This window comes from Choloepus didactylus, chromosome 2, assembly GCF_015220235.1.
Source record: "Choloepus didactylus isolate mChoDid1 chromosome 2, mChoDid1.pri, whole genome shotgun sequence".
Classification (NCBI taxonomy): Eukaryota; Metazoa; Chordata; class Mammalia; order Pilosa; family Megalonychidae; genus Choloepus; species Choloepus didactylus.
In genome coordinates, this window is record NC_051308.1 from 86,848,922 (window position 1) to 86,869,803 (window position 20,882).

General features: G+C 40.3%; 1 protein-coding gene across 1 annotated transcript in view; it reads left to right on the forward strand.

The window, feature by feature from the left end:
- Positions 1 to 20,882, forward strand: part of ASTN1 (astrotactin 1) — a 360,836-nt gene that overhangs the window by 35,612 nt on the left and 304,342 nt on the right. The gene's annotated exons all lie outside the window — the stretch shown is intronic.

The window sequence follows — 20,882 nt, forward strand, 5'->3', positions numbered from 1 at the left end:
CAAGCATCCGAGAGTCATGGCACCTTCAGGTTAGAGCCGATTGCCTCTAAACCATTGGGGCTGTTACCCGGTGGGTTAAACAAGCCCAAAATAAATAATAATAAAACAGCTCCAAACCACTGGCATCCTCTCCCAGCCCCTCTCCTGGCCTGACTTGGTCTTAGTTTTGGGGACTACACATACTCAGTCCAGTAAACTGGCATAGAGATCATGTTCCAGAATTTCTCACAACATCATCAGCAGTGAGAACCTGTGGAAACATGTAATTACCATCATTTCTACAAAGACTGGATAAAATTGTAGCCAAACCTAAAGGCAAAGAGACTTAGCATTTTGTTTACCTGTGAGAACTTGTTCAAGGTCAGGGTTATCCAAAGAATGGTAACTTATTATTTTGCAATAATTTTAGGCTTACAGAAAAGTTATAAATATAATGCAGAGAATTCCCTTATACCCATTAACCCAGTTTCTCCTAATTAACATCTTGCCTAAACGCAGTATAATTATCAAAACTAAGAAATAAGCATTGATATTAAAAAATTTGTAGGTGGTGCATGGGCTATCAGTTTTTCGATATGCAATGTTCAAACATGTAATAGAAAATATGTGTGTTAGAAAAATAATAGGCGTATAAATCCATGATTTCATTGATTTTATTACTATGATTCAAATTAGGCAAAAAGTTTATTTAAAATGAATTTTAAGAAAAAAATGAAAGTGAGCAAAATTTCAGTCAGCATGTGGACATGCTTAAATTTAATTATGATAGTGTTATTTGAGTGACTGACATTTGGAAATCTCTATCATGATTTAGACATTTTAAGAATTTACCTCCTTCCCTTTACCAACTTGGTAGACACCCCTGGGAGGTTGGGTTTGCAAGGGTGGGCTTTACTGTTTCAGGGTTCCACTGTGGAGTGATTTGCATTTTTCCTCCAGTTGGTTGATGATGGTCAAGCCTAGAGTAACGTCCCTGCGCATGTTCATAGCAAATTTGACTTCCCTATAATTCTCACATTACAAGTAGATTGATGATTATGGTAGTGATGATGGAAGTTAATGTTCTTCATAAGACTGGACATTGACAACAACTTGGAAATGTTCGCACTAGAGGGAGATTTGAGAGGGAAATGTAAATTATCCAGTTAATGGGTTTTCCCCAATATAAATGCAAAAATAGCTTTCATCTTCAAGTCACCATGTAAATCACCCTGCTGCCTGGCAGTTTTACGTCCTCCTAGGTTCTGTGCAGAGGTGATTACTAAGAACTCTGGAGCAGGTTAGCTATTTGAGGAGTTTAGATGGCCATGAGGAGTGTGCAGAAGGCTAGAAGGACTCATGTTCAATCTGGAAGGGAATTTGCTGACCACATCTGTCTTCTGAAGTTCAGCCTTTCCTTCTCCCTCAGGAGTCAAAACCGCTTTAAATAATTTGTGGCTCTTGAAACTCAGCCTTCCTTTTTATCTCTCCTCCCTCCTTTCTCCTGACTCAAAGAACTCTGATTTCCTATGCATGTTCTCCTTGTTAGTGCATGAAAATTTGGTGAGACATAGGGCTTAATTAAGGTTCCCCAATTTCATTGTCCTTGTGTAAATCAGGAACTTGCTAAGTTAAATTATGACCTCCAGATAGAGGAAAGTGCTTCTTGGTACAGGTTACACTTTGGGAAATTTTTTTTTTAACCTAAGTATTTCTCGGTGAAAGTAGACTCAGTCACACTGACTTTCAGATGCTCTCTCTTTCCCTCATTTTTATAAATATGAAATCTTAAACATGAAGAGTAACAGTGAACCATTAGATTGGTAGCTGCTACTTGACAAGCATCATCCATATCTTTCTAGTTTATATATGCCTAGCTTTCTAGACCACTTCCCATAATCTTGTCTTCTAAAGTACTTTCTCCAGATCCTGGGTTGCTCTGGAATGACTGTTGAAGTAAGTTTTCTGACTTCTAAATAGTGGGCATATGAATTGTAGTTATCTCTATCCTTTGATTTCTGCATTGGATTTTATTAGGTTTATTGATTTGTTTTTCCTGCTTTTATTTCCCTTCCTGGGTTTGCTTTTCATGTGAAACAACTGCTGGCACATTACAAGTACAATTAAAAAAAATAATACAACAGCGATTTGACCACTGAGCCACATGCTGGCCACCTTACCTAGAATTTGTAAATTTTCTTGCAATGTGTAATTTTTATTTCCTCAAACAACAATGATAACTGCAGGATAAATGTGACCAAAGGGAGCCGTCATCAGAGCATGTCTATATAATCTTCAGAGCCAGGGTTTATGCTACAATGACATGCTCAGTCCCCTGAGATTGTTGGAATACTGGTAGAAGCTAATACAGCCCCCTGGACACATGGTGAGTGTCTAGTAAATTGATTCATTTATTATTTCATTAACTTGACAAGTGGAGCCACTACATTCCACGTGGACTGTAATGTCCTGCTACCACTGATACTGACACTAAAAAACCTATAGGTGATTTCACACAATCAATTGAGAAAGCATTGCACACGGCTGTGCTTTTACTTTGTCTGAAGGTGCCATTTATGAAATACTTATTGTTGGGGTTGAGTGGACCCAGGGAATGTCACCCCTCTTCTTCACCCAAGTTCAGAACCAGTTGAGAGACAGGGAGACAAGAGACAGTCAGTTGGAAGTGAAACTACCACCTTTATTACTGGTAAAACTATGCTGGGAGACAGGGCTCTTATATGGTCAAAAGGCACTCTTGTTAACTGAACTTACTTCTCCAAATGTCAGGCCTCCTTGAAAATAGGGCTGACCAGGCTGAGCACCTGCAGAGTATAGAGAGCAGACCAGAAGTTACACCTTCTTCAGGCATGCAGCCACCAAAATATGTACAGAGAGGAGGAACAGAAGGCTCAGAGCCTGCCAGCTCATTTCTTTTTTCCATACACACCAATCAGATCAGTTTCTCCTTTCCCCAGGAGGAGAGCAAGGGCCGAGAGGCCAGTGGTGCTACCTGATGGAGACTTGTACACATGGAAGCGTGAATCCCGAGGAAAGGAGGCCCCCAGCACCGCCAGCACTTACTGTTTGCCGTGTCCTAAGTACCACAGGATTCCTGTGAAATCAATGAATTTTATTAATGTAGAAGCAGAGGCTTAAGAAGATAATAGTTTCCCCAAGGTCACATAGCTGGAAAGCAAGTGAACAAAATTCATTCTCAGGTCTACCTGACCGCCAGCCTTATGCTCTTAACCACGGCACTGTGAGGTCTCAGGCATTTTACATTTAACAGCACTTCCCACTGTAGCATCGCCCTGGACATAATGCCGCATTCTCTGTATCTCATTTTCAATCTCTGTTCAATGGGAAGAACAGTCCTAATTTAGATGAGGGAACTCTTGTTAGGAACAGATGGTAAAGAAAGACTGTAAATTGTGTTAAGTCCACACACGTGGATGTTAACCCAATGAATCCATGTGTGGATGAAGGATAAACGCTTAGGATGTGGGTTATGGAGTATGTCCCCCCCCCCCACCGCTTCCCCCCAAATTGTCTTTATCTGTGAACAGACATGCTGGGTGTAGGTTGGCCTTGTTTCCCATAAAGTGGTAAATTGAGCCACACTGTCTTGAAAGATTCGTCCATTCATTTGTCTGTCGGCAAAATATTTATAGGGTGACTGCTCTGTACCAGGAGGCTCAGGGTTAAAGCAGGGGGATACCATGATGGGATAGAGCATTACAAGATCTAGGACTGTGAGCTCTGGGGCATTCCCAAGCAAGAAGAGGGAGTTAAAAGATGATAACATCTGCCCAGCTATGATGGCTGTAAGACAGAGCTGTTTTTAGCCAGCGTAATTCTCATTCTCAAAAATCCTTCTTCTGCATTTGACTTCCTGTGCATCACCATGATGGTAGCATTCATTTATTCATTCATTCTGTTAGATATTTGAAGGTGCCAATGAAGCCATGTGTTTATTTCTCAAGGTAAAAGTTATTCCTGACTGAGGCTGATTGGAAACACTGGTGTAATGGTGATGCTCTTACTCATTTGGTTGTTAGTAGAATTTGACTTATTTATAAGTATATTGTCTTCTTTATATGCCAAATACAAACATCTCCCAGCTATATATGGGAGTGATTGATTTTGTGGGTGATAAAGTATTATGATAAAGCAGTGAAAGTGCTTTGATGTTTAAATAGCACAGACTAAGGATCTGTGACCCATCCTGTTTTCTTACTGGGGTCTCTGGAAGAGAGAAAAGAAAGGTGAAAGGAGGTTTTCCTGGCCTTGCCATATCCTCTCACTGCTCTCTGTAGAAAAAGTCACCAGACTTGTGTCCACCTTCAATTTTCTATTTGTAAAATTAGAATGATAGTTACTATCAGATAAATCCTAAAAGCTCACTGAATTTTCTCATAGTTTCTAAAATCAATCATTTCCACAGTGTCTCTGCTCCCATAAGGCCTCCATTATCACTGCATCTAAAACTCCCTCTGATTCAAGCTCTAACTTTCTGTTCAGGACTGTATGCATTGGTACTGATTTGGTTCATGTCATTTTTGTCCTTTTGGAATGTTATTTTCTCTTTCTCTACCTTCTGAAACGCTAGTCATTTGGAAGAGACCAGCATCAAGCCCTATCTTTGATAAAGGCCTCCCTTCCTTAATTGCCCCATCTCACACAGATATTCCTCATCTCCAGTGTCCCATAGCTCTTATTATCTAGAACTCGCATTATTTTATGTTACTTAATTGTTGGCTCTGTGCTTATTTTTCCTCCCTGGCTAGGTGGTAAGTTCATGTATATGAGGTACTTCTATGTGTCTTTCTCGTCCTTGTTAGAGCCCAGCACAATGCTGTGCTCACTTCAGATGCTTAACAAATTGTTACAGAATGAGGGCATGAGTCTTCATCAAGCTCAGTTGTTGACTCACCATGAGAAGGGTTTTTCAAAGAACTGTCCTTTCCTTGCTTCTGTTTGGTGGAGTGGAAAGAGCATGGGCCCTGGTGTTGGAGGATGTACCCTTATTCATTCGTTGAATGAACAAGTTTCATTCAAAGCCCCCGAACCTCGTCTGCATAGGAGAGAAAATGCTTTCTCGCAAGAGCGCAGGGAATCATTTATGTAGCAAACCTGGCGCTGTGTTTGGCACAGAGACGCATCCTCTCACTGCTTCTCTTGGACTCCACCCAGGCGGGCCCCTCTCCTCTGCCTTCAATTAGGTAGCTCCCAAATACCCGCCCCTTTTCTGTGATAGCTGATTAATGAAAGGAAGCTCGGCTTGGTGCACCAAACTCACAAAAACCTCCTCTAAATCTTGTGAAGCAGAGCTGTCTGGGTGCATTAGCGTGAGAAAACCACCTCAGGACACAGCTATTTGTCCTCTGTCCAGTTGAAGGTGGAGTCATGTTGGCTCAGCAAAATGACCAAGTGTTCTAAATATATCTGGGTCCACAACCTCTTTCTATAGTTTTCCTTCTTTCTTCCCTGCTTCAGGAACTAGAGATTCCTCAAGGGCTTCCCCTTCATCCAGCCACAAAAGTGCTGAAGGATCTGATATAATTAATCCTCTTTGATTAACTGATTGTAGTTGATTGTGAATAACTTTTAGGCGGTGTGTTACCCCAACCAGTAGTTATATTTTAATCCTTTAATATCTATGGTGGAATCGGGAACTTCTTTCCCATGATACAGGATCTTCAGCATTAGCAAGCAGAGAGATTTTGGGCAGTGGGGAAATTCTACAATCTCAATCTGCCCTATTTAAGGTTGCCAAGAAGCTAAACCAAATTTAGCATTTTTAAGGTGATAGGTATGTTGGCTCAGGAGGAGTGGCTCTCTTTTTCCGGATGCTTGGCTCCCTCCTTCCCTGGGACAGGGTTCTGACCTGGGGGCTAGGGTTCTGGAGCTTGTTTTAGTGGCTGGCAGGGCAGGGGTAGAGAAGTGAGCACCTTGTCATTGGCCCCTGCCAGCCTCTGGAGGGCACCTTTCCCTTCCATTAGCCCCTGGGAGGCAGCGACCCCTCTCCCATGAGTGCTGGTATCTTAACCTCCTTGTAAACCCTATCCTCATCATTTTTTATTCTAAGATTCATGGATGCATGTTTGATGTTTTCCAATACACTAGATGCTATTTTAGTTATCATTTCATCAATAAACTTTCCACACTGTAAACATCATTGTAAATCACAACAGGCAGAGTGACGAGATAGAAAGAATATTAGGCTAAGAGACAGGTGACCTGGGTTCAGTTTAGTTGCACAGCATTCATTGACCCTCACTATTTTCTAGCCCCAGAACTGGATACTGGGCATCCAAAGACAGTGAATGCTGAATCAGAAACTCCACAGACCTTGAAGTTTTGTGTTCCAGCTCTGCCTCTAGGTAACTGTGACCTTGGACAAGTGCATTTGCCTCTGTGGCTTACGTGTATAATGAAAAAGCATTGGAGAAGGTAAATCTAACACCCATTCCAGCTCTAGATTTTATGAATCTATGTGCAGCAGACCTGTCTCTTGGAATTAATACTTCAAAGTAATATTTTCCTACTGTAACAACCCTTCTTGTCTGACATTCTGAACCCTTCTTTGTCTCTTACATTATTTCCATCTTGGTTAGTAAGTCTATGGCTGAGAAAAAGCATGTGATTCAGGCCCGTGCTTTTCAATACCAGTTGTTTGCTGAAATTAGAGGAAGGCCATTCCACTTGGTTTCTCCTTTTTGAATCATGTGTCTCCCTTGATTCTACCTCCTGTCTTCACCAGCCCTTTACTTGCACATGTTATTAACGCCTGCTTTGTTTATTTCATCCGTTAATGTAATTACTCAGTGTTTGTGTTGTGGCCCTTTAGGACCACATCCTCATAGACTTCCTCGTTACTCTTGCCTGATTGTCGTCACCAGTGTGCTGCCTTACCCAGTGGTTCTCAACAAGGAAAGATTTTGCCCCCACCCCCAGGGAACATTTGGCAATGTTTGGAGATATTTGTGATCTCCCCAGATAGAGGCCAGGGCTGTCGCTAGACATTCAGCAATGCATAGGGCAGCCCCACAATAAAGAATTGTCAGGTCCATAATGTCAATAGTATAACCATTTTTAATTTCTAGAGCAGAAATCAAGTATATCCATTTCCATGTGAGTAGCTCCCAACACTGGGCTTCACAAAGCAGAAAGAGAAGGAACTACTTATTATTGTTGGAGTAAGTAACCACTGGGTAGGTGGGCAGAGCCACTACGGCCCAGTAAAGGAATTTGGAGATATTCCCATCTTGCAAGCACATCCAGGAAGCTGGATTAGGAATTTGATCTAAAACCATGGTTATGATACTCCAGTCTCCTTGAATATTTGAAGACCACTTGATTGGGACATTTGGACAAATGAAATAAGATGAAAGACTCTCAGGCAATATAGTTGAGATATGTTCAAAGGAAGATGGTTCACACGAGAATAGCCATCAGGACTGAAGCAATGACTTCAGAGGCATAGGAGTGGCAACTATGAGTGAAAATAGTGAGCACATACCTTAAGCAGGATGGGATTAATTTGATGACAAATGTGAGCACATTGTCAGGCCCTCTTCGTGGGCAACATTGGGGGTTTCTTCAGGAAGAGGGCTCATCTAGCCTGGCATTTGTTTGGCTTTATTTGTAATTCTTGAGTTAGAACTGGTGATTTTCTATAAATCTGTGATCATGTATTCTAGAACAATGCTTGTAAAACTTTAATGTGCATATGAATCACCTGGAGATACTGGTAAAGTCCAGAGTCTCTTTCAGTAGGTATGGGTTGGGACCAATATGGTACGTTTCTAACAAGCTCCATACGATGCCCATGCTTCTGGTTCCTGGACAAGCTTTGAGTGTCAAGATTCTACAAAGTTAAAACTGTAAAGGACTCTACGGGTCACTGAGTCCAAACCTATGTGATAAAACTAAAGTCTGGAGAGTCGAGGACTGTCATGAAAGACAATGGTGACCAGAGATCCAAGCCCAGCCTCATTACCACCTTCCTCTCTCCCATTCCCCTCTCACACGTGATCTTTTGCAAATCACTTAGCATTGCTGGGCCTTGGCTTTCTCTTCTTGAGAATGAACGGGCTGTGTGCATGCTATGGTCCCTGTGAATTCTGCTGTCATGGAGCTGTTGTTTCCTTTGTGTCTCCGTCATTTAGAAGCTGATGGTCACTGTTTCTCATGGCTTTCTTCCTGCTGCCCCTAGGGAATGAATCTGGGGAGGGTAGGAAGCAGAGCTGGGCAGGCAGAAGATTGCAGGGAGCTGGTGGTGGATACTGTCAGGATAAGCAGATGCCGTCTTCGTTCAGTGAGCAAACCAATTTGAGATGGGCTTTCACCTTGGTCACAAATGAATCCCGGCACCCATCAAGCTGGCTCAGGGCCACCACTGATGTGATGAGATGCACAGAGCCTAATGAGAACTGGCATTCCTTGCTGCTGAGAAATGAGGCAACAAAGTGAAAGCAACGTCCTGTTGCAGTAAGCACAACCACCTGCCTGCCGCATGTAGCAAATGTTCTCTTAGAATCCTGGGGATGGCAATTCTATTAATATTGTATTGGAGGGCAGCAAGGGGAGGGGAGAGAAAGAGAGAGGGGAGACCTGTGCCTTCATTCATTTAAACCTCTTCTTTATTCATCTGCTGTAGTGTCTTCCCTGGCATCTTGTTGCTTTTTAGGTCATTGTTATAACTAAGCAAAATGATTAGCTTTGAACATCCCTCTAGGAATTCCTATGGCATTTCTCAAAATGCTTCAAAAATGATAATTATACCTATTCTCATAGGATGGTTGTTATTGCTAAAGTTTCTCCTCCCTCCTGTAAGCATTCTTATTACTTCCTCTTTACAACTTCTTGTAGCATGCAGTGAATCTATTTTTAAAATTTGGGAAGTTCAATATTTTAAGCAATAAAGAACCATTCTTTTTCTTGGGACTTTTCTTTGAGGATTTTTGCAGATATCAGACAATAAATGTCCTTCGTATCCCTCTAAAGCTTTAAGGGGTATGAACCATTCATTCTCTTTGGAATATAGCAAGACTGAAATAGAGAGATTTAGTGTTCACCTAAGTTCATTCCTGTGGGTGGGTGAAGAATGGATCCACGTCAGGAATAGAACCAGGTTATCTGGTTGAAATCCAGACCCATTGTGATTTTCACCTCCAGTCTGTTTGCTCCCAGCAGTATATTAGAGACCTGTGTTCTTTAACAAGATCAGAACCTGTAGGAGCCGGTTAGACCTGCGAGATGGAGAGGAAGTGGATAATGAGTGGTGGAGAGGTCAGTTAGGTGCTACTGCTTTTCCACGCCTGCTTTTCAGAAGCAAGAAGGCACTCAGTGAAATGAAAATGTAACCCATTTAGTGTTGATGAAATGACATTCTTATGTTTGCAATCCATTACTAATCTGTGGATCTTAGTGCTCCTTGGAAGCACAGAGGCCAGCTACATACCCAGAATGATGGATTTTGCAGGTGTTGGAGTAGTAGATTAGGATTTGTGGTTCCAGAGATCTGTGCCCTCATCTCTGCCACTGTTATCTGCAATCAATAAGTGCTTTCAACTCACATTCATTGGGTGGCCACGATGGGTGCAGCACAGCAGGCACAGATCATTTGTCTCCCTAGCATCTGATATATAATAGGCACTCGGGATAAATTACTTGAATAAATCATGAAATAATGTGTGACCTTAGGCAAATGAGACCTGTCCCTTACACTCGCACAGCTTTTAGAAGCATGAAGTCTGTAGCAAATTAGTCAGTTTTGTGTTTTATTTTCTCCAACTCAAAAATAAAAATTAATTAGACCATTACAGTGCTAACCTATGAACTCCTCCATTCCTACCCTTTGAGAAAAGTGGAAGTGCTTCCCTACAAATTACTATTGGATGTTTGATGTGGGAGGTCTCTACCTTAGCTGGACTACAGGTATAATGAATAATGAATAATGGCCTTTATCTTTGTTCTGATGGTATTCAATTTGCAAGTAATATTAATCACAGGATATGGACTCATTTCTGCCCCATCATTATGCTATGACCATCTCTATTCTTGCTTTAATCATCACTGATTAGAGAGGAGAGAACAGAGTGGCAATGATGAAGAATTTGGGATTATGCAGCTTTCCTGCTTACATGATATGTGGATTTTGTACCATGTGTTTTGTTAGGTAGAGGGAAATTGTCTCAGTCTCTAAAAATAACCCTGATTTTTTCTGAGGTAACAAGATGTCGTGAAAAGAGAAGAGCTTGGGCTTTGTATCCAGACAGACATTGTTTTGAATTCCATCTATAGGTTTTTGACTAGGTTATCGCTATCGGTTATTGGTTTTCTTACAATCACCAGGATGTTTTGAAGCAGTAAAGTTTCTAGCACGTAGTTGTTGCTTAATAGCTCTTCTTATTCAGATTTTTATTTAGAGGCATCTTTGCAGATACTGTGTGTGATAAAAGCAAGATCCAGCAGGATGGGTACATATATACATGACTCTGGGATATTAGAGCCGCTCTGAAAGTTATCCTTTAAAAGTGTATTGTGGGATCACTTGTGCTTCATGAAGTCTCCAAAAAATCATTCTTTTCCTGGAGAATGTGACCCAAGCTGAGTCACACAGGGAAGGAAACTACTAACGTTTGAACATCTCCCTCATCTTTTTACCCCCTTTTCACTCTAGGTATGAATATCCATTAACACCTCTAATACAACTTGGAATCTTCATAATCAAACATATATAATTCAAGCTCTTGAACAGCTTTGTTGGCATTGTAGCATTTTACACCTGTGAAACACAGGCAGTTTGCTAGGCAAGTGCTAGAACATATACCGAGGTAGGGCAGTGGGTTACTTGGAGGGAGGAATTGCATTAGCTCGTTTTTTTTCTTCAGGGACTTTGGAGTTCTGTCCCAGCTGGACCTCGCTGTCCCCCAGCTTGAACTGGGGCCTTGGCAGGATTCCAGATTACTGCTTCCAGACTGCTGTTGAGATGATGATCTTACTGAAGAACCCAGACTCTGCGACTGGCATACCTACACTCTCCTCCTGATGAGCAGGTTTAAGAGATGTTGAAGTTAGGAGGGGGCATACAGGGATTCAGCCTCAGAATTGCAAAGTGATCTGAGTGAAGCCATAAGATAGGGGAGGAAGTTAAAGATGTTCCTTTTTGGTGACTTCATTTGCTTCCTACTCATCTCTACTTGCTGATTATTATGTCCAAATAGAAGATAATATATTGGAGAAGTAAGTCTTCTTAGCCAAGATAAGAATCACATTTCCTACTCTGGCAGAAAGGAGTCAGATGGATTATATTTGTCTATGCATGATTTTAGAAATGCAGTGTTTTCTCCATCCCCTTCAATTATAAAGGTAATATATGTTCACAGTATTTGTTTTAAAAAGAATAGGAAAACATAGGTAGAAAAAGAAAAAAACAACCTCTTACCCTTATCAGCCAGAGGTATTCCTGTTGACACATGGGTGTTCTTCTTAAGCATAGTTTTTTACCTAACTTGGGATAATATTGTATATATAATTTGAAATCTTCATCTTCACTTGACGTTTTTCTATAAATAAATCCCCACAATATAAAAACCTAAAAACATTAATTTTATAAACTCTGGGAAGATGGTGGCTGCTTACTATTAAATTCTCAGTGTCTAGCAGAGTTTGTGATACACTATAATCTCTCAGTAAACATTTGTTGGATAAAATGAACAATGATATTCTAGTATATGGATGCTCAGTGTTCTCCTGAATAATAACTGACACTTCAGATATTTCCAATTTTTTTTTTTTTCTATTATACAAAATGCTGCAGAGAACTTCTTTGGTATAATGAACTTCCTGTATTTCTGATTATTTTCTTAGGATTGATTCCCAGAATTATAAATATTACTTGGTCAAAAGGGTGGGGGAATTTTTAAAGTTCTTGGAATATATCACCAAATTGCTTTCCAGAAAGGCTGTGTTAATTTATACTCCTACAAGAAGTGTATGTGAGGCTCATTCCACTTACCTGGGGCAGATGGGGATTGACATAGACATCAAGGACCACTTGAGTAACTCCATCCATCAGGGAGAATAGACAAGAGCAACTTCTGGTGAATTGAGGGGAAGGTTTTTAAACAGGATCTGAAGAGTGAAATGTGTCTTGTACTTTAATTAAAAATTTCCAATAAGTGATAACTGGGTCTCAGAGTAGACAAAAAAATCATTTAAAGAAAACTGAACTATAAAGCTTTCTTCTGTTTAAGGGACTTAAAAGTCAGCTCCCACAAGCCTCAGAGAGACTGCTTCATGCCAAGAGCTAATGGTCACCTTGTCTGCTTTCCCCACTCAGTCAAAAACTTTAACATGTACCAGGTGCACGCCAAACTCTCTAGGTGACACTAATCCCTGATTTAATTACCCTTGACAGTGTGTGATGGATCTTAACAAACCAGGGTCCCTAATGAGCTGCACCTTGGAGTTTTAGCACATAACCTGAAAGCTATGGCCCCCACCGAGGCTAACTCTGGCTGGTGCAGAAAACCAGCTACCAGCTCAGAGTCCTCAACGCAAGTGACAGGGCAGCACCAGGTGACCTGCAGTGGGCTGCCTCTAAGTAGAGAGGTGACACATGAGGTTGTCCTTGCCCTAAAACATTAGGAAGGTGGAGCTGTGGGGACAGGTCAGTTTTAAGAGCATCAGCATCAGGTCAAGTGGGTGCCATGCCACGTCTCCTGCCACACAGCCATCTTCCTGGGGACGCAGACAGTTTTACTTTTTGTTGTTCATTACAAGTCTCCTCACTGACATACAATAGAGCTGGGGTGGGAGGGTACAGCTGCCAATCTAGAAGGCAACCCTGTGTAACGAGGGTTACACAGACCACCCTGCCCAGCTTTAATAAAGTCTAGTTTTATCCTTGGTCCTCTGTTAACTTAGGCAAGGTTAACTAAGGAACTTCAACAGGAAAAAATAGAAACAGAAAAAGTCAAAGAAATTTGAAAAATTGGATGAGTTTGCCAAAGGCAGTTTGTTGATACAAACTTAAAGTTTAACCTTCTACTCACAACATCTATAACCTAGGAACAAGTTAGTTAACTTTTGGGAGGCTCAGTTTCCTCATCTGTGAAATGTGAATAATTGTACTCCCTTCCAGGGTTTGTGAAACGTTAAAAGAGGGCATGCATAAAGAGAATGTTGCATGGTGTGAAGAGTTGGCCAGGATTTTTATTTTTTACTTTTTCTTCATTAACTATTATTTTCCCATTGCTTTCTTTCTGTTTAGCTCTTTCTCTGGAGACAATAAACAGAAATGTTCCAACTCCCAGTCTGAAGAATATTTGGGTTGAAAGTGATCCTAGGTCTGGTAGCAGCCTCGGTCCCTTCCAAACACCTGCTTCCTCGTTTGGTAGGAGCCTCAGATCCTGTAAAAGCTGCTCTCGAGTCTTATTTCAGCATGTTCCACCTCCCTAAATTTTTCTTCTGTCCTTAGACTGCTTTGTAGTATGATTTTGAAACTATAATTATCCTTTCCTTTTATGTCTGCCCCCCAATGGCCTGGATGTGAATTTCTCACCTGGAATTTGGACCAGCTTGTTCTGTGAATTCGATGATTACATAGCCTCATTCCTGACACATGCTTTCTGGGAACATTTTACATTTCCTGAAGCTTCTTCTTCAGTTTGTTTCCCCGATAGGATTAATTCTACCAGCTAGTGACTGTGGTGTCTTCACCTGCTGGGCTAGTTTATCTCATTGACCTGGTTTTCTTAAAGGCTGAGTGATCTTGATAGTGGGCAGCATTTTTCCTTGGAGCTTGTTTGCACCTTTGATGGTCAAAGGTTGATTCAGTTTCTTTTATTAGATTCACATTTTTTTCTGACTGCTTATCATATTCCTTTTACTTGGCTGATAAGAGAAATCCAACCCTTAGATCATATTCAGAGCAGAGCTAAGCGATTGTTATGTCCTAAGGCCGATGGCTGATTCAGACTTTGCTGAGCAGGGTTGCTTGTTGTACCCTCTTGCCCAGTTTGTCTTCAATCCGTTCTATAAAATTAAGCAACTCTTTTCCTTAGGTAATCCCACAGGTGATTTGTCTTTTAGATTCTTGTCTAATACCGAAAGACCGTAGACATGAAGTTGAAATCACAGGAGAAAGAGAAAAATTGTTTTCTTACAGTATTTTTTTTAATTAAGATTTTAATTTGGGAGTCACTTACATGGTGTATACATGCACAAACACATACCCGCCAACTCTAAAGATAGCAGCGGTACTGTTATCTCCCCAAACCAAGGGAAAGAATATTTTTAAAATTGTAGGCTTATGAAAAAGAAAATAGTTTGATTTTTGAAAGCAGTGTATGGAGAATGTTTGGACTTCTAGAATTTTTATTCAATTAGTTAAACATTAAAAGTGATTTGCTTTCTTTGACCTCTCCATAGCAAGCTAGTGCCAGACAGAGTGGATGCCTCCCAGCCTCCACCCCTTCAGGGTTGACAGACTGATTCCAGACAGACTTAATGGCAAGGCGAAGTCACCCCGTGGATACACATTTGGTGGAAATAATTCCAAAGCATATAATCCCTCTGGTACATAAAGAGAAAATTTGAGGTGAGTATAGCCTACGGAGATAAGAAATAATCTCCAGAGAGGATTATAAAAAAGGGAAATGGATACCCTTTTGTTTTTTTTTTTTATACAGTACTTCCAAGTTATGACTCCTCTTTAGAAATGTATTGTTTGTTCAAATTCATCTCTTGACAGAAAATTGTGAATAACCCTTAAATCTCCATGTAGAGTTGTAATTAAGAAGAAGATAAAGGTTCTATAACCATTTTTGCTGTTCACTTGGAACTTACACTTGCAGTATTTTTTAAATTTTATTTTATCAGAACCTGATGATTGCTTCACCAAGACATTGTGAGTTACTATTTGTAAAGAAATTACATCTCTCTGGAACAAAGATCATTTTCTGTTGGTGCATAAGTTGACGTGAAAAATTACACCTACAGCAAACATTTATGTTTTGAATCATATGAGTACAGGACACTGTTGACCTGACAAACTGTTTAAATAAATCATCAAAATGGGATGCCATCCATCTGACAGTTTTGAGAAAACCTGAAAGTGAAATTGTAAAACACTGGACCGAATATGTCAGATGCTTCCTGCAGGAGCAGCCTGATTCTCCAGATTGCCTGTGCCTCTGTCACAGATAGTCTGAGATACTCAGAAGGGACCTCTGGGCCCTGAGTTTACCCTTCCATTGCAGGAAAGGGGTGACCCTTACAAAGAGGGGGCCACTGAATGGATGTGAAACCCTAAGCCATAGTAGAAGGACGGTATTGTGGTTAGGAGCTTGCGCTTCCGACCCAGACAGACCCAGGTGTGTGGAGGCTGTTTGATAGTGGAGAAAACACTGTGTGTGAGTGGAATGGCAAAAAGAACTATGATGTGGGTGAAGGACTGGTCTAGATGTCAAAGAAGAGGATAAATGGGTACTTCTCGGAATAAAAAGCATTAACCGTGGGGTCTTCTAGAAACCACTACTTCAAAATTTCTAATTTAACATTTTAACATTTTTATAGAAGAGAGAGGCCACAATGAAATTTCTTTAGTGTGCAATCGACATTAAAGTCTTCTACATACAAGAATGTCAAGCCAATAGAAATAAATTTCAGAAATATCAGAGATGATTAGATGAGGGAATGAAAAGGTAATGTTTTGTTTTTTTTTAAAGTAAAGCTTCATTGTTTATGGCCCAGTTGATTATGACCTACCAGCACAAGATTTGTCTGACTGTTCCAGTGGTTGCTCACCCCTCTGATTGCCTTTATTGCTTATTGTTTATACTATTTATTTGACATCGAATAAATGTTAGCTTGAAAGTTTTGTATTTTTTCTATGACTATCTTGAATCTCAAATAATGTTATCATTTTCCTTCTAGCATTTCCAGGACTTACTGAAGAGCTCATTTACACTAGATGCTCAATAAACTATTGTTGGTAATCTTTTGTTTTTTTTAAATTTTATTTGTGACATACATACAACTTAAAATTTTCCATTTTAACCACTTTCAATTGTACAACTCAGTGTAATTAATTGCATTCATAGTGTATCCATTGCATCTAATACATTATCAACATCTATTACTCATTAGGCAATAACTCCCTATTCTCCCTTCCACCCAACCCTTGGCAACCTATAAGCTATTTTCTGTCTCTATGAATTTGCTAATTCTGGGCATTTAATAACGAGATTGTACAGTATTTGTCCTTTTGCATCTCGCTTAATTCACTAAACAGGATGTCTTCAGTGTTCACCCATGTTGTAGGATGTATTAGAACTTCTTTCCTTTTTGTGGCTGAATAATGGTCACATACACACATTCTGTTTATCCATTTATCTGTTGATGGACTCTTGGGTTCCTTCTATCTTTGGGCTATTATGAATGATACTGCTCTGAACACTGGTGTACACGTATCTGTTCACGTCTCTGCATTCTTTTTGGTATAGGCCTAGGAGTAGGATGGCTGAGTCATTTGGTAATTCTATGTTCAGTTTTCTGAGGAAACACCAAACTGATTTCCACAGTGGCTGTACCATTTAAAAATCCCACAATAATGTGTACAGTTTCCAGTATCACTGCATCATCTCCAACACTTGTTATTTTCTGTTTTTTTTTTTTTTTTAAATAATAGCCATCTAGTGGATGGAAAATGGTTTTGGTGGTATTCTTGATGATTGCCGTAATAATCCTAGAAAAAGAGACTAAGGCAAGGACTAAGTTTTTATTTTTTTTATTTTTTTTATTTTTTGGGGAAGTACAAGGCAAGGACTATCAGAGTGAAGAGAAAGAGCTATGAGAGAGGGAAGGATAGGAAGAAATGCATGATGATGCACTACCATAATGGCCATGACTTCATGACAGCAGCAAGAAGACATAACAGGTCACTTGGCAGGTGCATTTCCTCTGACAAGTGGGAAATCTTTGGTCAGGGCTGTATCATGCCTTGGAGTAGTCCATAGAAGGAAGGAAAGACAGGTCATTTATTTGCCTTGTTCTCTCTTTTTCTTCTGTTTCAAATTAGTCACAGTTCTGTGTTAGGAAAGTTAACTTTCCTGTACTTCTGGGTTGTGCCATCTGGCCCTGTGCCACTTTGGATATATTAAGTCCCCCAAAATGCCATGTTCTTTGATGTAGTCTTGTGGGGACAGATGTATTTTGTCTTGATTAGGTTGGAAGCTTGGGATTGGGTTATTTCCATGTAGATGTGACCCATCCAACTGTATGTGAGAACTCTGATTGGATTATTCCATGGAGGTATGGCCCCACCCATTCAGCTTGGGTCTTAATTAAATCACTGGAGCCCTATAAGAGCTCAGACAAAAGGAGCTCGCTGCCTCAGCTTAGAGAAGCATTTTGGAGACAGCCTTTGAAAATAGACTTTTCCTAGTCCAGAGCTCACCTGGGAGAAACTTAGAGAACACCCTCAGTTGCCTAGAGAATAATGTCCTGGGGGAAAGCCATTCTGAAACCAGAACTTTGGAGCAGATGCCAGCCACGTGCCTTCCCAGCTAACAGAGGTTTTCCGGACACCATTGGCCATCCTCCAGTGAAGGTACCTGATTGTTGATGTGTTACCTTGGACACTTTATGGCCTTAAGACTGTAACTTTGTAACCAAATAAACCCCCTTTTATAAAAGCCAATCCATTTCTGGTGTTTTGCATAACAGCAACATTAGCAAACTGGAATAGGCCCCTACAGTGGCCACTCAGGAAGGCAGATCTCAAACCCTGCACTGTGGTGTTACATGTGATCTGGAAGTTGCAGGGGATGCTGAGACCTCAGGTGTGCAGGTGGTTAGTCTGGCTGTATATCCTTAGCAAAGGGGGAAGTCTGTCATTTCCAGGCAGGTGACTGATTCTAAAGCTCATGAGATGTATCTGATAGGATGATGAAGATGATGATGATGGTGATGATGATGATGATGATAAACACTGCAAACACTTTTGGTTTTGCTGATATAAGTAATGGAGCCAAGAAAGCAACAGGAATCTACAAATAGGTGGAGGAAATTTTTATTATAAAGCTAGGTTAATCTTATGCACTATATAGATAACACCTCTTAGGTTTTAATGTATTGGAATAGCTAGAAGTAAATACCTGAAACTACCAAACTCCAACCCAGCAGTCTGGACTCTTGAAGACAATTATATAATAATGTAGATTATAAGGGGTGACAGTGTGATTGTGAAGACCTTGTGGATCATACCCCCTTTATCTAGTGTATGGATGAGTAGAAAAATGGGGATAAAAACTAAAGGACAAATGGGGTGGGATGGGGGGATGATTTGGGTGTTCTTTTTTCACTTTTATTTTTTATTCTTGTTCTGGTTCTTTCTGATGTAAGGAAAATGTTCAGAGATAGATTGTGGTGATGAACTCATAACTATGTTATAATACTGTGGACAGTGGATTGTATACCATGGATGATTGTATGGTGTGTGAATGTATTTCAATAAAACTGAATTTAATTAAAAAAATAAAAGATAAAAATATTTGCAGCAATTGGTCATAGGTCCAATTTCTGCTGCAACAAAATGACCCGCTAGTTCTGTCAATAAAATGAGTCAGACTGGTAAAAAAAAAAAAAAAAAGCTAGGTTAAATATTCTTCAGCCTAGACAGGTGAAGGCCAAGAGAACTTGCAATTAAAGGAGGATAGATATATTCACATATTTGAATATTAGAAATAAGGGGAGTCTTTTGAAGCTTGAAGGAGAGTTAATTTGGGGAGAAATGAAGGGGAGTGTATTTTTATTATTACTTAACATAGTGGCTAGTAAATATAGAATATATTACTTTCAGAGGTGATACTGACAGAAAATACAAATTGATTGAAGACTAATTTAGGTAGGTTTCTATTTTATGGAGCCACAGTCAGCTATGATGAGGAAGTTAAGGATATTTAGGGTACTAGCTCTAACCTTTTGAGATTGAGGTCATGAAAGACAGTAATGTCCTTCCTGTAATATCCTTGGTGTAATTTGCAATGACTAAATCCTAGTCTGAATGGATCATTGGTCTGAGCCAATATAGTGTTTTACATTCCTTTTATTGTCATTAATATCCATGGTAATTTCAGGGACTTTTTCCTCGAGGGAGGTGTGGGGGCTGTGGAGGGTGCTTGAGAGTCGTCTGCACATCCAGGTAAGTATCCAGCCTACCTCTAGAGGGACAATGTCCATCTTAAGGACTACTCTGCCTCTGTCAATAGTCTATTAGCATTTAATTCTCCTCTGCAGACCAGTGGGAAATTAAATGGGCCATCAGTCCATTTGATCTTTGCATACTTATTTGAAACACAAATATAATAAAATACTCTAGTTTCACCATATTCTTTCTGAACTCTAGCACTTTCCCTAAGTAGATCTCTACACCTGGAACCCCTTCTCTCTCTGTTTATCCAAATTCATGCACCAGTTCCCACATTCTCCAGAAAACCTTCTCTAACCACTTCTTTCCTCACGGCTTTTCACTGCATTAAATCATTTGGCATTTGCTGTCGTTATAAATATTCAGCTTTGTGCTGTCTTGAATTGGCAGCTAATCATTTGATTCATACATAGATCATGTCACTCTAACTAGATTTTAAGCCCTGTTAAGATCAGGAGGGAGGTCTCGCAGCATTCCATGTTCCCCTAGCATCTAGCACAATGCCAGGCACTTATCTGATGCTTGGTAAACACTTACGGACTGTCAGATTGTTCTGGTGAGAGGAGAGTTTATGCCACCATTCAACCAGGACTCGGGAGAGCATGCAGCCCTCTGTATCCCCATAAGAAAATGCTTCCTCATTGCTTTTGGATAATGAAAGCAGTCCTTAATTTTCACTGAGAGTAATAAAAGTTACTGCCTCTTTTAGTGATACTAACTCACTCCCATTCCTCCTCCTCCTCCTCTATGAAAACATGCTGGTGAATCCTAAAGACCTCCTAATTGATAATAAAAAGACCTTAATCTCCTACCTGATTTTAAAAAGAGAATTCACTGTCCCTGTCTTTTCCCTTTTGTTCCTCTGGGCAGTAGCTTTTGTGGTAGTTGTTAGCAAAATGCTTAAGGCGATATACATCAAATACGGAAATTCATCATTATCAAGTTCCTCACACGTTCAAAGCAACATCAAGCTGAACTCACTCCCTCACCAAATCTCTCATGGGGTCTCAAGTACCTTCTTCAATTTCTCTTTCCTGGAGAGAATTTTGAGAGAGCAAATTCATCTGCAATAGGATATAGAAAAAAAGATTTTGGAGCAAGAGTGAGTTGAATAAAGGCATCCTTGAACATATAACTTAACTTCTATCAGAGTCAGGTTCATTATCTCACAGATGCTTCTTGTGAGAATGAATGAGATGAAAATAATAACATGGATGGCACAAGTGAATATAACAGGTGTACCATTGCTGAGGTGGGGGCTCCTGGTTGCATTTAAGCAAATATATTCACCCTAGCAGGGGAAAATGTTGCACTAGTACCCTGTGCTTCTTAGAAAGAGTGATGTGCTGTACTTGGAAGGAAGAGTCAAGCCCTCAGTGGGGAACAGTTCTCTAGGCCCTGCAATAATCAGATGTGTGGCTGAAAGGCTTCCTCGAAAATGTCTCCATTGGAGAAAACAAAATTAAATGCCCTTAAATCAAACCTTTTATACAATAGACAAGTCCCCTCCTAGGCAAAATGAAAATAGCTCTGCAACTCTGGGGTTTAATTCTTTTACCTCTCCTCTCCTCGCTGATCAGCCACCGAATTCAGCCTACTGCCTGGGATTAGCTCACAAGTCGATCCAGAGGCCTCCCAAAAGTTCGGCTGTGCCAATTGCTCGCTGCGCCGGCAGCCA